The sequence below is a fragment of the Aedes albopictus genome, unplaced genomic scaffold (assembly GCF_035046485.1).
Source record: "Aedes albopictus strain Foshan unplaced genomic scaffold, AalbF5 HiC_scaffold_15, whole genome shotgun sequence".
Taxonomy (NCBI): domain Eukaryota; kingdom Metazoa; phylum Arthropoda; class Insecta; order Diptera; family Culicidae; genus Aedes; species Aedes albopictus.
In genome coordinates this window covers 70,956-86,616 of record NW_026916923.1, presented here as the reverse complement: position 1 = coordinate 86,616, position 15,661 = coordinate 70,956, and the positions used below count along the sequence as shown (strand labels likewise).

Below are 15,661 nucleotides of genomic sequence, written 5' to 3'. Positions count from 1 at the left end.
AATGTGCTGTGCATGCAGTTTGTTTGATTTGTTCACGCTGCTGAATTCCAATGGTAGGTGATACCCAGGTCGGGTAATTGACGTTGATTGATATTTTTGTGGATGCTCTTGTGTAACAACCATATCAATAGCACGCGGTTGTGCGTCCTTCGAATTTGCCGCAATTTTCGGCGGATTGACGTAAGCGTTTACTGATTTGAGAACAGTCTCGTATCGCCCAAAGAACACGTTAGTTGTCAGAGTCAAGATCAGAGACTTATTAGTGTTCTGTCTAATAAGCCTAGCAGTTTGATCACCAATTCCATTTATGAGATCTAAAAAAGCCTTCTAAAAAAGTAAATTCAAACTGGAACAGGGCCTGCTTTGCAACTTAGTGTTCTGTAAGCACTTCCATAGGCACCTTAAAGCTTTCTTCGCTAGTTGATATTTTTGCATTCTATGCCTAAGAAAATCAAGATATGACGTGCTTGGTGATCTCGTTGCTACCGCTTCTAATTCATATGCAGAAGATTCAGGGTTCAATCCCTGGTTCGTCCCTTTAACCTACTTTGTACCTTTCCATCTATTTTCTCTATTCTCTCTTCTCTACATACACATCTCACGTATAGCCATCGCTAGAACCTAAAACGGAATGAAAAAAGCCCTTTTCCTTCCTTCCACAGCACAGTGTAATTCTATATCGTAACGCCTACAAGTTATGCAACCAAGCTAACTGTGCCGCTTCACAGTAACCCGAGCAGGAACGAGTAACTAACTAATAACAGCAGCATACCAAAGTCAGGTATCATAACAAAACAAGGTATTGGTCGGTTATCCAGGGCTTGTCCATAAACTACGTAGACTTATAGGGGGGGGGGGTTGGTCTGGCCAAAGTCTACGCTCCATACAAATTTTGAAAATTTTGTATGAACAAAAGTCTACGAGGGGGGAGGTTCTGAGATGGCCCAAAAAAGTCTACGTAGTTTTTGGACAGCGCCTTATGGAAAAATCGCTATTTGTATGGAAAAATCATAGATTATTATTTAGGTGTTGCCATACCTGATGTCATTGCACAATGGGTCCAGAGCCGCATTTACGAAGACAAAAATGTTTGTGCCTAAACCATAAGTTTCAGATATATGATGCCTTCGGGAAAGTTTCTTCATATTTTTCGACCTTTATTCTCATCATTGTGAAATTAGGGTGGTCCCTCTAGTTTAGCTGATCCAAACATCTGCTTTTTAATAGTTTTATGGACGCTTACAAAATGTTCTACAAAGTTGTAAAAGAACTTATTTGGAGCAGGTTTGCCGAAGAAACCATTATTCTATCTCTTATGGTTCCTAACTTATATTTTTTTTAAGAATCATGTTAGGGTGATCCATGAAATTAAGTTTTCTTGCAATAACTTTTGATCCATTCGTTTCTCGTAAAAACTTCGTTCCGAGCACTTTTAGTACTATCAATGACGCATATTTTTTTCTAAAGAGCTCAATGTTCTATCTCTCATAGTTAAGAAGATATTGGCTTTTTTCTTCAAAAAATCACTTTTTTTCAAAAAGTCATATCTCAAAAAGGAGCAAATGGATTTTCAATCGCCGAATTGAATTAAAAAGATCGTACTCTGTTCTATTGATGGTGAAAAAATTGTGAGTACCTTTTTTGTTTGAAGCTTTTTATTGAATTTTAAAAATACATTTTTTACATAGAAAATCAGTTGTAACTATTAAAATCGATGAGATACAAGGTTGGCGTCTTCGACAATATTGTGAGTTTTTGGATGCTCTGAAATTGCTCAGAACAAAGTATAGCGAAAAAATCAACGCATAAAATTATATTGAATAAAAACGGATTTTCGTATGGAAAACGAAACAATTCAAGCAAATTTAACTCTTCTTTGCTAGATAGATCAAAGTAGCTTGATAAATGGTCATCAATTTCATTTTAGAACCAATGTTTATTCATACTGTCATCAGCATTAAGGCGCCATGTTGGTAAGATATCGCGAATTATGTATCTTTGATAGGCTTTAATGTTAACATCAATATTGACCAGTGTTTTACATTTTGCTATCCATGAATTAAAAAGATGAAATTAAAATTTAATTGACGGAAATTATCTAAAAATCACTTTTTAAGTTGAGTCTATGAACGGAATGTAGAATATAAACAAGTTCAAACTTTTTCGACATGGTTACTTCGATCTATCTAACAAAAACGATTTGAATTTTCTTGAAATGTTTTGTTTTCCATACGAAAATCCGTTTTTATTCAATATATTTTTATGCGTTGATTTTTTCGCTATACTTTGTTCTGAGCACTTTTAGAGCATCCAAAAACTCACAATATTGTCGAAGACGCCAACCTTGCATCTCATCGATTTTAATAGTTACAACTGATTTTCTATGTAAAAAACCGTATTTTTTAAATTCAAAAAAAAGCTTCAAATAAAAAAGGTACTCACAATTTTTTCACCATCAATAGAACAGAGTACGATCTTTTCAATGCAATTCGGCGATTGAAAATCCATTTGCTCCTTTTTGAGATATGACTTTTTACAAAAAAGAGATTTTTTGAAGAAAAAAGCCAATATATTTTTAATTATGAGAGATAGAATATTGAGCTCTTTAGAAAAAATATGCGTCATTGATAGTTCTAAAAGTGCCAGGAACAAAGTTTTTACGAGAAACGATTGGATTAAAAGTTATTGCAAGAAAACTGAATTTCATGGATCACCCTAACATGATTCTTTCAAAAAAATATAAGTTAGGAACCATAAGAGATAGAATAATGGTTTCTTCGGCAAACTTACTCCAAATAAGTTCTTTTACAACTTTGTAGAACATTTTGTAAGCGTACATAAAACTGTTAAAAAGCAGATGTTTTGATCAGCTGAACTAGAGGGACCACCCTAATTTCACAATGATGAGAAAAAAGGTCGTAAAATATGAAGAAACTTTCCCAAAGATATCATGTATGTATCTAAAATATAAGGTTTAGGCACAAACATTTTTGTCTTCGTAAATGCGGCTCTGGACCCATTGTGCATTGGTGGAGGTGGAGGTGGAGCCTCGTGGCCGTGCGGTTAGAGTCACCAAGCTCATAAGCGCACCATGCGATGAGGTGAGGGTTCGATTCCCGCTCCGGACGATGAAACTTTTCGTGAGGAATGTTTCTCCTCCGTATCCACTAGGCTGCGGCTTATTTTTCAAAAGTTGTTGAAACCTTGAATTCGTAAGCTCTTTTCGATTCAAATGACACAAAAAGAGAAACCTCTGAGTTTAAGCCAAAAATATTGAGATTTAGAGGTCGCGCAATCGCTTCAAAGTTGAATTTTCGAGTAATAAAAAGGTGTTTTCACTTCAAGTGCCATAACTTTCTCAATTTTCAACCGATTTTCAATCTTTTTTTATGAATTTTTCACAAATTAAATTTTGAATAAACTCGTAGAACATTATTTTTTCCAAAGTCACGCAAAATATGAGTTTTTGAAGATTTAAATTATTTTTTTCTTCTTTTTACAAAAAATTTTAACTTCAGAGTCCTATAACTTTTTAACCGTTTGACCAATTTTAAATTTTTTAGCTCGCTTTTGTAGATATTGTTGTTGTCTAGGAATGCTGTGAATAAAATGTACCTTTAAAAAAAATCGTTTCAAAATAGATAAATACCAAAAACCGTTCAAAAACACGTATTTTATTGGAAAAATCAGAATTTTGGCAAAATTTTAATTGTTTTCATGCTTAATTTCGGGCTCAAAGTAAAAAAAATATTCTCAATAATCATATGGAAGCCTTAAACTTCAGTTTTTAGAGTGTTCTGAATCAAAAATATTTTCATGTTCGAAATGCAAGGAAAAAAAATTGAAAAAAACCTAAAATGTGTGTTCCATATCCCCAAATATGATGCTAAGTATCTGGTTTGGAGTAAAAAATTGCAAATAATCGTCAAAAACTCCAATTTTGCATAAAAAAATCAAGTTTTAAGGCATGTTTTGACAGTTTTTGGTGAAAAGTATCATAAAAATGACTACTTTGATGAAAAGTTTGTTTGGGACAAAGATAGGCAACAAAAATATCTACAAAAGCAAGCTAAAAAATTTAAAATTGGTCAAACGGTTGAAAAGTTATAGGTCTCCTAAGTTAAAATGTTTTGTAAAAAGAATAAAAAAATAAATTAAATCTTTAAAAGCTCATATTTTGCGTGACTTTGGAAAAAAATGATGTTCAACGGGTTTATTCAAAATTAAATTTGTGAGAAATTCATAAAAAAGGATTGAAAATCGGTTGAAAATTGAGAAAGTTATGGCACTCGAAGTGAAAACACCTTTTTATTACTCGAAAATTCAACTTTGAAGCGATTGCGCGACCTCTAAATCTCAATATTTTTGGCTTAAACTTAGAGGTTTCTCTTTTTGTGTCATTTGAATCGAAAAGAGATTACGAATTCTAGCTTTCAACAACTTTTGAAAAATAAGCCGCAGCCTAGTATCTACTGCTGCATGCTTTGTGTGTCCGTTGTCTAGTGTTAAGTTTCGTTCAGGCTGTACAGCCTCTGGCTGAAGACGGTGTCCGTGTCTTTATTATTCATGTGTTATGCGCAGAATATACACCAGTTATTATTTTAGGTATTTTACCTCTTGCAGGGCTTCTTCATACCTAAGTCACGTTGTGCATATTCCGTTTTTCATACCTGAGTTTGCACCGATTCGTTATGTCGACTCTGTGTTGTAAAATCCACTGAAATAAATTTAAAACTTCGAATCAAATAAATTTCTCCTTAAATTTCCAAACACAGTTATTTTATGTATTATATAATACGATATATGCACTACAGTTGGAAAATGTTTATTTTTGGTATTGGGGTTCACTCATTGGTGCGTGGATGGCAGGTGTTAAGTGTTTGGTGTGAAAATTCCCGAGCAGGAGAAAATAGCTGAACCAAACTCAGGTATAGGAAACAAACTGAATGAGGTATTATGAAGCCTTCCATAAGAGGTAAAATATCTAAACCAATAACTTGTGTGTATTCTGGGCATAACACGTAAATAATGACATAAGGTATGACAATAACCAAATAATAATCGGCGGTTTTTCTTTACAAATAGTGATTTTTCCATAATTAAATAATACCACAAGCAGTCCTCAACACCAAACCAATGATTCGTTGAGGTAATTTATCAATACCTACAAAATACCAAAATAAGTTATTTCCAATACCTGGGTAACCGATCAATACCTTGTTTTGGTATGATACCTGATTTTAGTATGCTGCAGTTATGTGTCAGTTATTCGTTCCTGCTCGGGACGATCTGTTGTGAACAAGCGATTGCAATCATCACTTCCTTCCCCTTCTCTACATTGACCTGCAACCTGACGTGACAGGCGCCATGGTCACCTAAAAATAGAAGATTACCAACGCTCACACATTGAAGATGTCTGCTAGTCCCCGGCAGAGAACTCACTGGTTCCTTACGTGAGTGTAGCTGGTCTGGTGATACTGGAGTAGCATCGAAGGGGCGGTCAATCAAGCTCGGATTGATGAAGAGTTCTATCTGGGATTCATCAATAAGTTTTTTTCTGTCATTCCTTTATAAGTTCCTATTGCGATTCCTCAAGCAATTATTTGTGGGAGTCCTACTTTTGATGAGTTTTGAGGTATTTTTCCTCTTTGATTCATTCCTGAGATTACATTCCTAGAGGATCCTAGAGGATATCCAAAAATAAACTTCCGAAGAAATTCCAAAGAAACTGAAGGAATATCAAAAGAAACTTATGAAAGAACTTTATGAGAAGATTTTCGAATGAATTCCTGGGTGAATTTTGGAACGACATCTGGAGGAATCTTGTGAAGAATTCTTTGAGAAATCACGGGAGGAGTACCTGGACGAATTCCAGAAAGAACTCCTGAAAGAATCCCAGATCCTAATTAGGAATCTCAGTTTAAAAAATCCTTTTAATCCCAGGGGTAACTTCTAAAGGAATTCTGATTAAACCCCTGAAACAATTTCAGAAAGAGCTCCTGGAGAAATCCCGAGTGAAATTCCAGGAGGAATCTCAGGAGGATTTTTTGGATAAATTTCGAAAGGAATATCTTTAGAAATCTCTGATGCTCCCTTCTCATACACGATTTTGTGCTTGTAAAAAGTTAAACAAAAGCTTGAAATTGATAATTTGTTTTTCAAGAATATAATGATTCTGATTTCTTGAGCTTGAACTTGATTGACCGTCCGCAGTTGCTATTCCAGTATCGCCAGATTAGCTACACTCACACAAAGAACCAATGAGATAGCTGATCGAGACTAACTGGCATCTCCAGTGTGTGAGTGTTGGTAGAAGTAAAATTATGACTGCAATCGCTTGTTGCCAACATGTCGTTGAGTCCTCTGCGCCTGCACAAGGTCATGCGGATGTCGGAGTGTTGGTGGGAAATGTTTATTTTTGGCATGGGGGTTCACGCATTGGTGTATGGATGCCAGGCATAAAGCTATAGATTGTGTGAAGATTACTGTGAAGCAGCATGTTTGGTTGCATAACTTGTAGGCGTTATATGATATATTACCACAGTGCTGTGATGACAATTGGAAGGATGAGAAACGACATTTTTCCCCGTTTCTGGTTCTAGCGGTGGCTACGAACATACGAATATACGTGAGATGTATATATAGAAGATAGAGAAAAGTAGATAGAAAGATATTCGGCAAAGTTATTCGAAATAACATTGTTTACAGCTTTTCTGAAGTACTGGTTTGCATATGGCATCAAATTAAAAAGTTGTATTCCAGGCTAAGACGTGCACCACCCTAATCAAAAGTTTTGGAAAAAGATGCAGCATATAATTGCAAACAACTTCTCTGAAGGCACTAAGCGTCTAAAATTAACGATAACAGAGATAGAAAGTTTTTTCCTGCTGAAACGTGGATTCGAACAATTGTGCACTGGTGTCAGAATATTTCAACGGGTTTCAGGGTGTTCCAAGTGTGTTACAGAGGATTTGAGGTGCATTCCGAGGGGTTCCAGGGAGTTTGATGGATGTTTCAGGGGTCTTTCAAGGAGTTTCAGGAGCGTACCAGGGGTTTTCAAGGGATTGAAGGGGCGTTCAACGAATTTCATGGGGTTTCAGGAGCATTCCAGGGTGTATCAGAGTATTGCAGGATGTTTCAGGGATATTACAGGGTTGTTCCAGGTGGTTTCCTAGGGGCGCTTCATGGGACTCCGGAAGGTTTCAGGTGCGTTCCAGGGATATTCTAGGGATCTAAAAGGATCTCAGGGGGTGTTCCAGAAGATTGTAGAGGGCGTCCCTTTAATCCAACGGAAAATCTTTCGGAACTCTCCTGAAATTCACTGAAAAGCCTTGATATATACGCTTCTGAAACATGCCTTAACTCCCCTTGAAAGCCTCTTGGAACCCCTATTGCTGGAAATCCAATGACAACGAAAATGCCAGTACCAACTGTTCAACAATTGGCGAATTACCCTAGTCATTGGAGTTTAATTGGCTTTGTGTAATAGTTCTAGAACATCGGAATAATTCCGCAACAATTAATTTTATAAACTGTTTTTACCCTTCTTACACCCATAAGAAGGGTAAAAATACCGCTCGAAAAACCGACTTTCGATCCGAGGCCCGCAGGGCCGAGTCTCATATACCAATCAACTCAGCTCGACCAACTGAGCAAATGTCTGTGTGTGTGTGTGTGTGTGTGTGTGTGTGTGTGTGTGTGTGTGTGTGTGTGTGTGTGTGTGTGTGTGTGTGTGTGTGTGTGTGTGTGTGTGTGTGTGTGTGTGTGTGTGTGTGTGTGTGTGTGTGTGTGTGTGTGTGTGTGTGTGTGTGTGTGTGTGTGTGTGTGTGTGTGTGTGTGTGTGTGTGTGTGTGTGTGTGTGCGTATGTTACAAAAAAAGTCACGTACGTTTCTCAGCCGTCTGATATCCGATTTGGATTCTCTTAGTTGCAAATGAAAGCTATAACATCCTAGTAGAACCCTATTGAATTTCATTACGATCGGACATTTGGTTACCGAGATATCTTTCGATGAGTACTTTGAAGTCATATAGGTTAGCTTTTTGAGAGATTTTTGATATTTAGCATATTGATGAATATCTCAGCCGTCTGTCAACCGATTTGAGTTCTCTTAGCAGCAAATGAAAGCTACAACATCCTAGTAGAACGCTCTGAAATTTTATTTCGATTGGACATTTGGTTACTGAGATATCTTTCGAAGAGTACTTAGGAGTTATACAACTAAACTTTTTGAGATTTTTAACAAAGTGTATCAAACTAAATATCTCAGCCGTGTGTCAATCGATTTGGGTTCTCTTGGCACCAAATGAAAGCCACAACATCCTAGTAGATTGCTCAGAAATTTTCTTAGGATTGGACATTTGGTTACAGAGATATCTTTCGAAGAGTACTTAGGATTTATACAACTAAACTTTTTGAGATTTTTGACCAAGTGTATCATAATAAATATCTCAACCGTCTGTCAAACGATTTCGGTTCTCCTGGCACCAAATGAAAGCTATAACATCCTTGTAGAACCCTATACAATTTTATTAGGATTGGACATTTGGTTATCGAGATATCTTTCAAAGAGTACTTGGGAGTAATACAGGTTAAACTTTTGAGAGATTTTTGACCAAGTGTATCATAATAAATATCTCAGCCGTCTGTCAACCGATTTGGGTTCTCTTAGCACCAAACGAAAGCTCCAGTATCCTTGTAGAAGGCCCTGAAATTTTATTTCGATTGGACATTAGGTTACTGAGAAATCTTTCGAGGAGTATTTCAATAAATTCCTTTTTTTATTATTATATTCGTTTGTTATCTTGCATAAGCTTTTGACCAGTCTATGGGAAATTATTGTTCAATCAATAATGCTGACCTGATATAAAGTGTATACTAGCAGATTACAAATAAACAGGAATTCTATGAAAACTAACAATATATTAAATGAGAGCTTTGAATTTATATATTTTGGGAAAAATGCAAGAATTGGACAGCCAAAATAACTAGCTAATTCCAAAACGGATTAGCATAGTAGATATATTATTTTTGTCCTTTTTACACCATAACCATGAATACCAAGTACTTTGGAGCTAATTTATTCGACTGATAAAGAGATATTAGACAAAGTGTATCTCGCTTATTTTCTTATCCATTTGTTTATCGATTCAAGATCTTTTGGCAGTTAACAAAAGATACATAATTCCAGAATAAGTAAGATATTTTTTTTGTCTGGCATTTCTGGTAGTTTAGTCCATGGTACATGATGATATTTTGGAAACCAATCCACTAGATGCCAAATCCACAATATTTTCTAGATCTTTTGGTCCATCACTCAAAATGAATATGTTAAATACAAATAATAAACAATAATTTTAATAAGTGTAAGAAGGGTTATGTTCACCATAGGTGGATTAAATCGGGTTTTTACTGATGTTTTTTTCTGCTGAAAATGTGGTAAAACTAGTGTGTAAACGTTTGAAAACGTAGAAGTATTGATAATGTAGGTAAACTTTCAGGGGTTCTTAAATACGTTGCATTAGTTACAGAGAATCACAAAATTCATCCAAGTTTGTTTCAAAAATTACCTACGTTTCAATAAAATTGTTACTATTTCTATACCTGCAGAAACACTGGCACAGCAGAGAAACAGATCAAAAAGAACTGCAATAATCGTAAACCGCCTTTTCCTAAGCTAAGTAGTTATCCTAAGCTGAATTCACACTTCAATAAGACACCGTTTTTAATAGCGTTATAGGGTGTTTCAAAAATCATAGCTTTTGATTCTTCTTTCCGGAACAATCAACTCTCTAGCTAGGTATAAAATCATCTTAATTACCTTCTTCACCATGGAAACCACCCTGTGTTCCCCAAGTACCGTGACAAAATTGCTTACCGGTCATAAACTTAAGTACTATATGGGACGGACGACAACAGAACGCAGAAAACCAAAGAGGAACAACAAGGAGAAGGTGACAACTGCAACGAATTTCCGAAAAGCTCTGCTTGATCCGGGGGCGGCCGGCGGGTATTAAAATCTCAGCAGAGTCGACAAGAGCCGTAACCGTCGTCCGTCATAAACGGATCAAATCAGGTAGCATTGTAAAAAGAAGCGATGTGATGGGTGACAAGTGCTAATGTGACGAAAAGGAAAATACGAAAAAGGTGGACACAAGAACGGGAAGTTGCGAGATTTTGGAAAAAGAATACGAACAGCCAATTGTTGGTATGATAATGAAATAGATCTGTTTTTATTGATGAACTAGGTAGATGGTGTCATTTAACAGAGAAAATTGCTACAATTAAAATTGGAATTCAATTGAAACTAAAAACTAACGTAGGAATTTAAAATTTCTTAGGATTTTTTCAACGTTGCTAATAAATGCTCTCTGAGTATTTATAATGGCAAATTGCTCGGCGAATTCGTAGCACACTTTGGTGTCTCACCTCAGCAATGGAATCCAGCAGCTTGGCTGCCATCGTCTTCGCTGATTTGTCTTTGGAGATTCGATTCATCTGAAATGAGGGAAAGAAAACAAAAATGATTAAGTACGTTTATTTTAGTCGACTAAATAAATTGAAACTTTTCATTGGTTGAGAGCCAGCCGAATTCTTTGGAGTAGGATTTTATTTTGAGAAATGGTGTACATTTCGGATATATGGACAAAGAAGAATTGCCTATATAGGATGCGGAGACCCCTTATGATACCTTCTTGTATAACCTGGCTGAAAAAAACAGTATCCTGCTAACTAGCTAATCAGAAACGTATACAAAGAGTTTTTTTTTAGAAATCCTACGCTTCATACAAGAACATTGAGGTTTTCTTACTAAAAATCTTACAACGGGCGAGAGGTTTGTCGCAAAATTGAGAAAATTCTTATTTGTAATGAATGGACGGGCCCCTAAGGAACTCTTGAATGAATCCCAACCAGAAGGCTTAAAGAACCCACAGAAAGGACTCCTGTAATTCCTGTTTCCAGAAAGAACTTCTGAAAGATTCCCAAAAGGAACTCTTAACGGATTTGTAAATGGTGAGTACGTGCTGCAAAGTGGAAGAATTGAGTTCCGTTTGTGAAGCTCGGTCGTGAAGATTTTCCGTGGTGGAAGTAAAGATGGATCTTTAAGGGTGAGCTCGTTCCATATTATTGTTAAACATTCATGTTTGGGTTTTGCTATATTTTCAAGAATTTGATATACATTTTTCATACTGATGTTTGTTCAGTTCGTTACTGTGGGTAGCGACATGGTTTCTGTTTGATCAAATTAGTATTTGAGCGGTGAGGATTGCATCATTAACTACCATGTTTTCTTATCTATTTGCATTCTCTTGTGTTTTTCATAAACTGTACGTATATTTTTGTACAGTCCGTCACTTTGAGGTGCTGAGCACAGTATTTTGTTCCTCAATTATGTTTCAATATGTTCCTTTTAGCTTCTACCTTCCGTCGTTGTAACGGCTTCACAAAGTTTTGGTTCATTATCTCGATTTGATGGTCATAAAAGCAAGTAACATTTTATAATGATTTACCAGTTCTCATAATTGCGAGGTGACGCAAGATCTGTTTCAGTACCTAAAACATCCTCCAAATTTCTAATCAGAATCGTCAGGGTCTCACCATTCTTCTAAATTCTGAGATGACACAATTGCTTGTATATATGTTTTGTTAATGACCACAGTTGCATGGATCACATCGCTTACCTCAGCGAATCCTGATCAATGTAACTATCCATCCCTCCCTACCAACAAAAATCCTTCCCGTGACAACTGTGGAGGGCACAGTAGTAGCAACGGTTGTCAAACTAACGTTCCCTTCCCTGGTTGACAGTAAGGACGTGGCCGGAACGTGTACACTCAGGATGTTGTGCTAATCCCAAGCCTCTTCTGTTGGTTCTCTTCTCGGCTTCGTGGCAGTGCGGTGAGCGGCGGCAGCCGTTTAGGCGTATAAGCCACGGAGTGTGGGTTCGACTCCCACTCCAATCAAAGAAATTTTTTTTCGTCGAACGGGAAATTTTTCATCGGGCAACTGGGTGTCGTATGTGTTATCCGTTGCCTACTACACTCTTAGAAAAAATCATGTAAATTTAAGTTCTCTTGGATGCACATAAAAGGAGCAGCCCGTTCGACACAAACTTACGTCTTCTATCACAAATAAAGTAGAGCTAGCAATCGCTAACGCCGAATCGACAGGTGAAACATATGAAAGTAAAAAATTGAACTGGTTTAGAACACTGGTTCGCTGATTGAGAGACACGGACTATACCTCTCGGCCATATCACCAAGTTGTAGGGCAAGTGATAAATGTAAAACTGTTTCTACCTACCTGGTCAAATAGGTTTCTTGACATCTTGTGCAATCAACTCGAACTTACATGATGGATGTAAAATTGAGTCAAATTTGCCATTCAGTCATGAAATGTTTACGTACGTTGATGGTTTACGTCACATGTAAATTCCTATTTTTTTAAGAGTGTAGTGTAAGTTATGTTCAGTCTTGCTAAAGATGAATCACGGAGTAGCTCTTACAAAGTGTAGGTTACAAATGCTCATGCTAGAACCATCGCTAGAACCATCGCTAGAACCATCGCTAGAACCATCGCTAGAACCAGAAACGATTTGAAAAAAAAAATCGTTTCCCTACCTTCCAACTTCCACTCACAGCACAGTGTATATAACGCCTACAAGTTATGCAACCAAAGCGTGCTGTGCCGCTTGACATTATTCACCTTATTCACCACACAATCTATCACCTTACACTATAAATAACCCCCTATCCATGGATCGCATCACCGACCCAACGGTGACTCCCAGATCTCCCATCCTTTCCGTCTAACAAATACCCCAGTCCGTGTTGGTTGTGGGGATGCAGAGGTGCTCTCGGTCTTTAGTAGCAACATCCAGCACACTCTAACATTCCTTTCCCTTCCCAACTGACTATAAGGACGTGGCCGACGCCGGTATTGATCTAAAATGAATGAGCTGCGATAAGTGGAGTGTCCCAGCCCTTATTCATTTGGATCTCAGTGCAATTGCTACCAGCTCAGATCAATCACGGAGGAGCAACCATTGACATGTATAGTCAGATTTGATCCTTGATCGTTTTGATCGAAATTTCTGCATTATTCTTAGGAATAACTAGTGAAAAATTTTCAGAGGGAACTCCTGAAGGATTCACAGATGAAAGGATTGGTAGAAGGAAATGTGAAGAATTGCTAGAATAAAGAAGATTCCCTGTCAGAACGTTAGAGGAAACATATTTAGAAATCTTGGAGAAATTCCAAAGATAATTCTAGAAGTAATCCAGCAAAAGCTCTTGATGAATCTACGTTCTAAGTTGCAGAAAGAAGTTTTGCAGGAATACGAAATAAGATACGAATACCGAGAACGGTAAAGTCTCTGTAAATAAATAAAATGAATAAATACCAAATAGAACTCTTGTTAAAACTTCAGAAAACACAACTCATGCAGAAATCCCAGAGCGTCTGAAGAAACAAAATGCCAGGATGAATTCTTTGACGAATCGCAGAAGGAACTTCTGATGAAATCACAGAAAAAACTTCTTAAGGAATCTCCTGAAAAAACATCAAAACGGACTTCTGGAAGAAGATTACAAAGTATTCCTGCATGGATTTCAGAAAATAATCTTGAGAGAATTCTAGTGAGAACTTTTGAAGAAAACCCCGAAGGAACTCATGGAGGAATTTCAGAAGGAACATCTGGGTGTATCTCAAAACGAACTCTTGAAGGAATTTCGAAAGGATCTCTTGGTTAGAACCCAGAATGAGTTCCTTTTTGAATTCCGATTCTTGGTGAAACTCCTCAAAGAATCTCAGTAGAAACTAAACAAAGAATTTTTAAAAAGTGGCATCTGGGGCAATCTCAGAATGAAATCCTGGAGGAATCCCAGGGGTCAGGAACTCTGTTTTCGGAAATCAAATCATCAAATTCTAAGAGATAACCAAGAGAAACTTCAGAAACATGTTAGGAGGATTCCCAGAAGAAACCATTTGGGAATATTCAAAGGTAGTTCGGAAGAAATTCCAAGAGTATACACAGATAATTTTATTTAAAACTTCCTAAGAGTATCCTAGATGATTCATGAAACTTTTGATGTAGTGAATAAAACTCAGTCAATGTAATACGAATCGAAATTCACGTAATTCCATGGCGACTGTCGAAATTTCAGCCAAATCAGTTCTCCAGAAACCGAGCACCATATCATCAAACCTTGCTATTTTGTATGAAAACTGGCTGGTGGTCTTATTTTTTTGTTTAACAGTGTAGGTGGTTTCAGAGGCGTTTAATGATGTTTCATATTTGTTATAAATGGTTTGAACCCATTTCAGAAGCGTTTCAAATGGATTTAGGATACTCTATGACCGTAACATAACCCATTTGCGCCCAGTGATCTATTTATAGACCAGTAACTTTAGCGATTACCATCGAGAAATGAAACATGTTGGAAGACTAGTGTCTTCAGCAAAGTTGTTAATGAGGTTAGAGACTCTACAATAGCACGTCATTTAGGCGACAGTAGGCGGCGCTAGTGATCATAAAACTATTTGCTCTGATAGACTTTGTGTCAACAGATATTGCCGGTACATATCGTCACGCTCGTCTTGTGAAAATCAATCGTGGTTTTACAATGCGTATTGTACCTAGCTTAAGTTGGAACAATTTTTGGGTAAAGTACGGAGTCTCCGGCAAAGTTGAACCAGTCATGAAGAGCTATACAATAGTGAACTAGTTGATTCTGGGTTTATCCGCTAGATGGCGCTATTGAGTCTTAGAAACTCTAAACTGCTGCACCTAGAGAATCAGATCACATAGAAGAATTTTGTCTTCGACAAAGTTATCAGGTTGTTCGCAACGGTACAAGACCCCTCGTTATCGGCTACCACTACCGATTCAACCGATCCAGAAATCGTTCTGACAACCTCGGAGAGAAATGTCAAAGGGAACTAAAAACAGAATACCTATTGTTAGAAAGCCACAACAAATTTGGATTCGTTGAGTTAAAATTGATTATCCTAAATTGTTATCCTAAAATTTATTATTCTAAAGTTGTTGTACTACATCAATTCTAAAATTTGTTAGTAAGTATTCTATAATCTATCAAAATTATTTGATCTTAATATAATACTTAATCACTAAAGGAACGTACACGCAACTATACTTTGTTACAAGTAGACGGACAATTAGCGTAGAAGACAACAAATGTAAGTGACTTAAAACAAAAACATTCAACATAAAGTTAAATAAAATGTTTTTCAGCTTAAAGCCTACTCAAACAAACAAACGGGTTTGCTCTTAAGAATCTAATACGTGACCGTCTTCGTAACACAGGTCATCAAGAGCTATTCGTTAGTCAACTAGTTGATTCTACGTTTATCCGCTAGGTAGCGCCAATGACTCTTAGAAATTCTAAACTGCCACATCTCAAGAACTATACCGTTTAGAAGATTTTCGTTAATCAGGTAAAGTTGATCAGGGCATCAAGAACAAACTGATAATGAACTAGTTGATTCTAGGTTTATCCGCAAGGTGGCGCTAGTGAGTCTAAGAAAACCTAAACTGCTGCATCTCGAGAACCAGGCCACTTAGAAGAATTTCGTCTTCGACAAAGTTGATCAGGACATCAATAGCTGCCTGATGATAAGCTCGTTGAACCACTAAACATTTA

General features: G+C 36.9%; 1 protein-coding gene across 1 annotated transcript in view; it reads right to left on the bottom strand.

Moving 5' to 3' along the window:
• The window catches only part of LOC109397805 (myc protein), a 98,864-nt gene extending 88,384 nt beyond the window's left edge, over positions 1–10,480 (bottom strand). The window contains exon 1 of the mRNA XM_062843313.1: positions 10,428–10,480. The gene's annotated coding sequence lies outside the window, so the exon portion shown is untranslated. The remainder of the gene's footprint in view (positions 1–10,427) is intronic.
• Between the last annotated feature and the right edge of the window lie 5,181 nt (positions 10,481–15,661).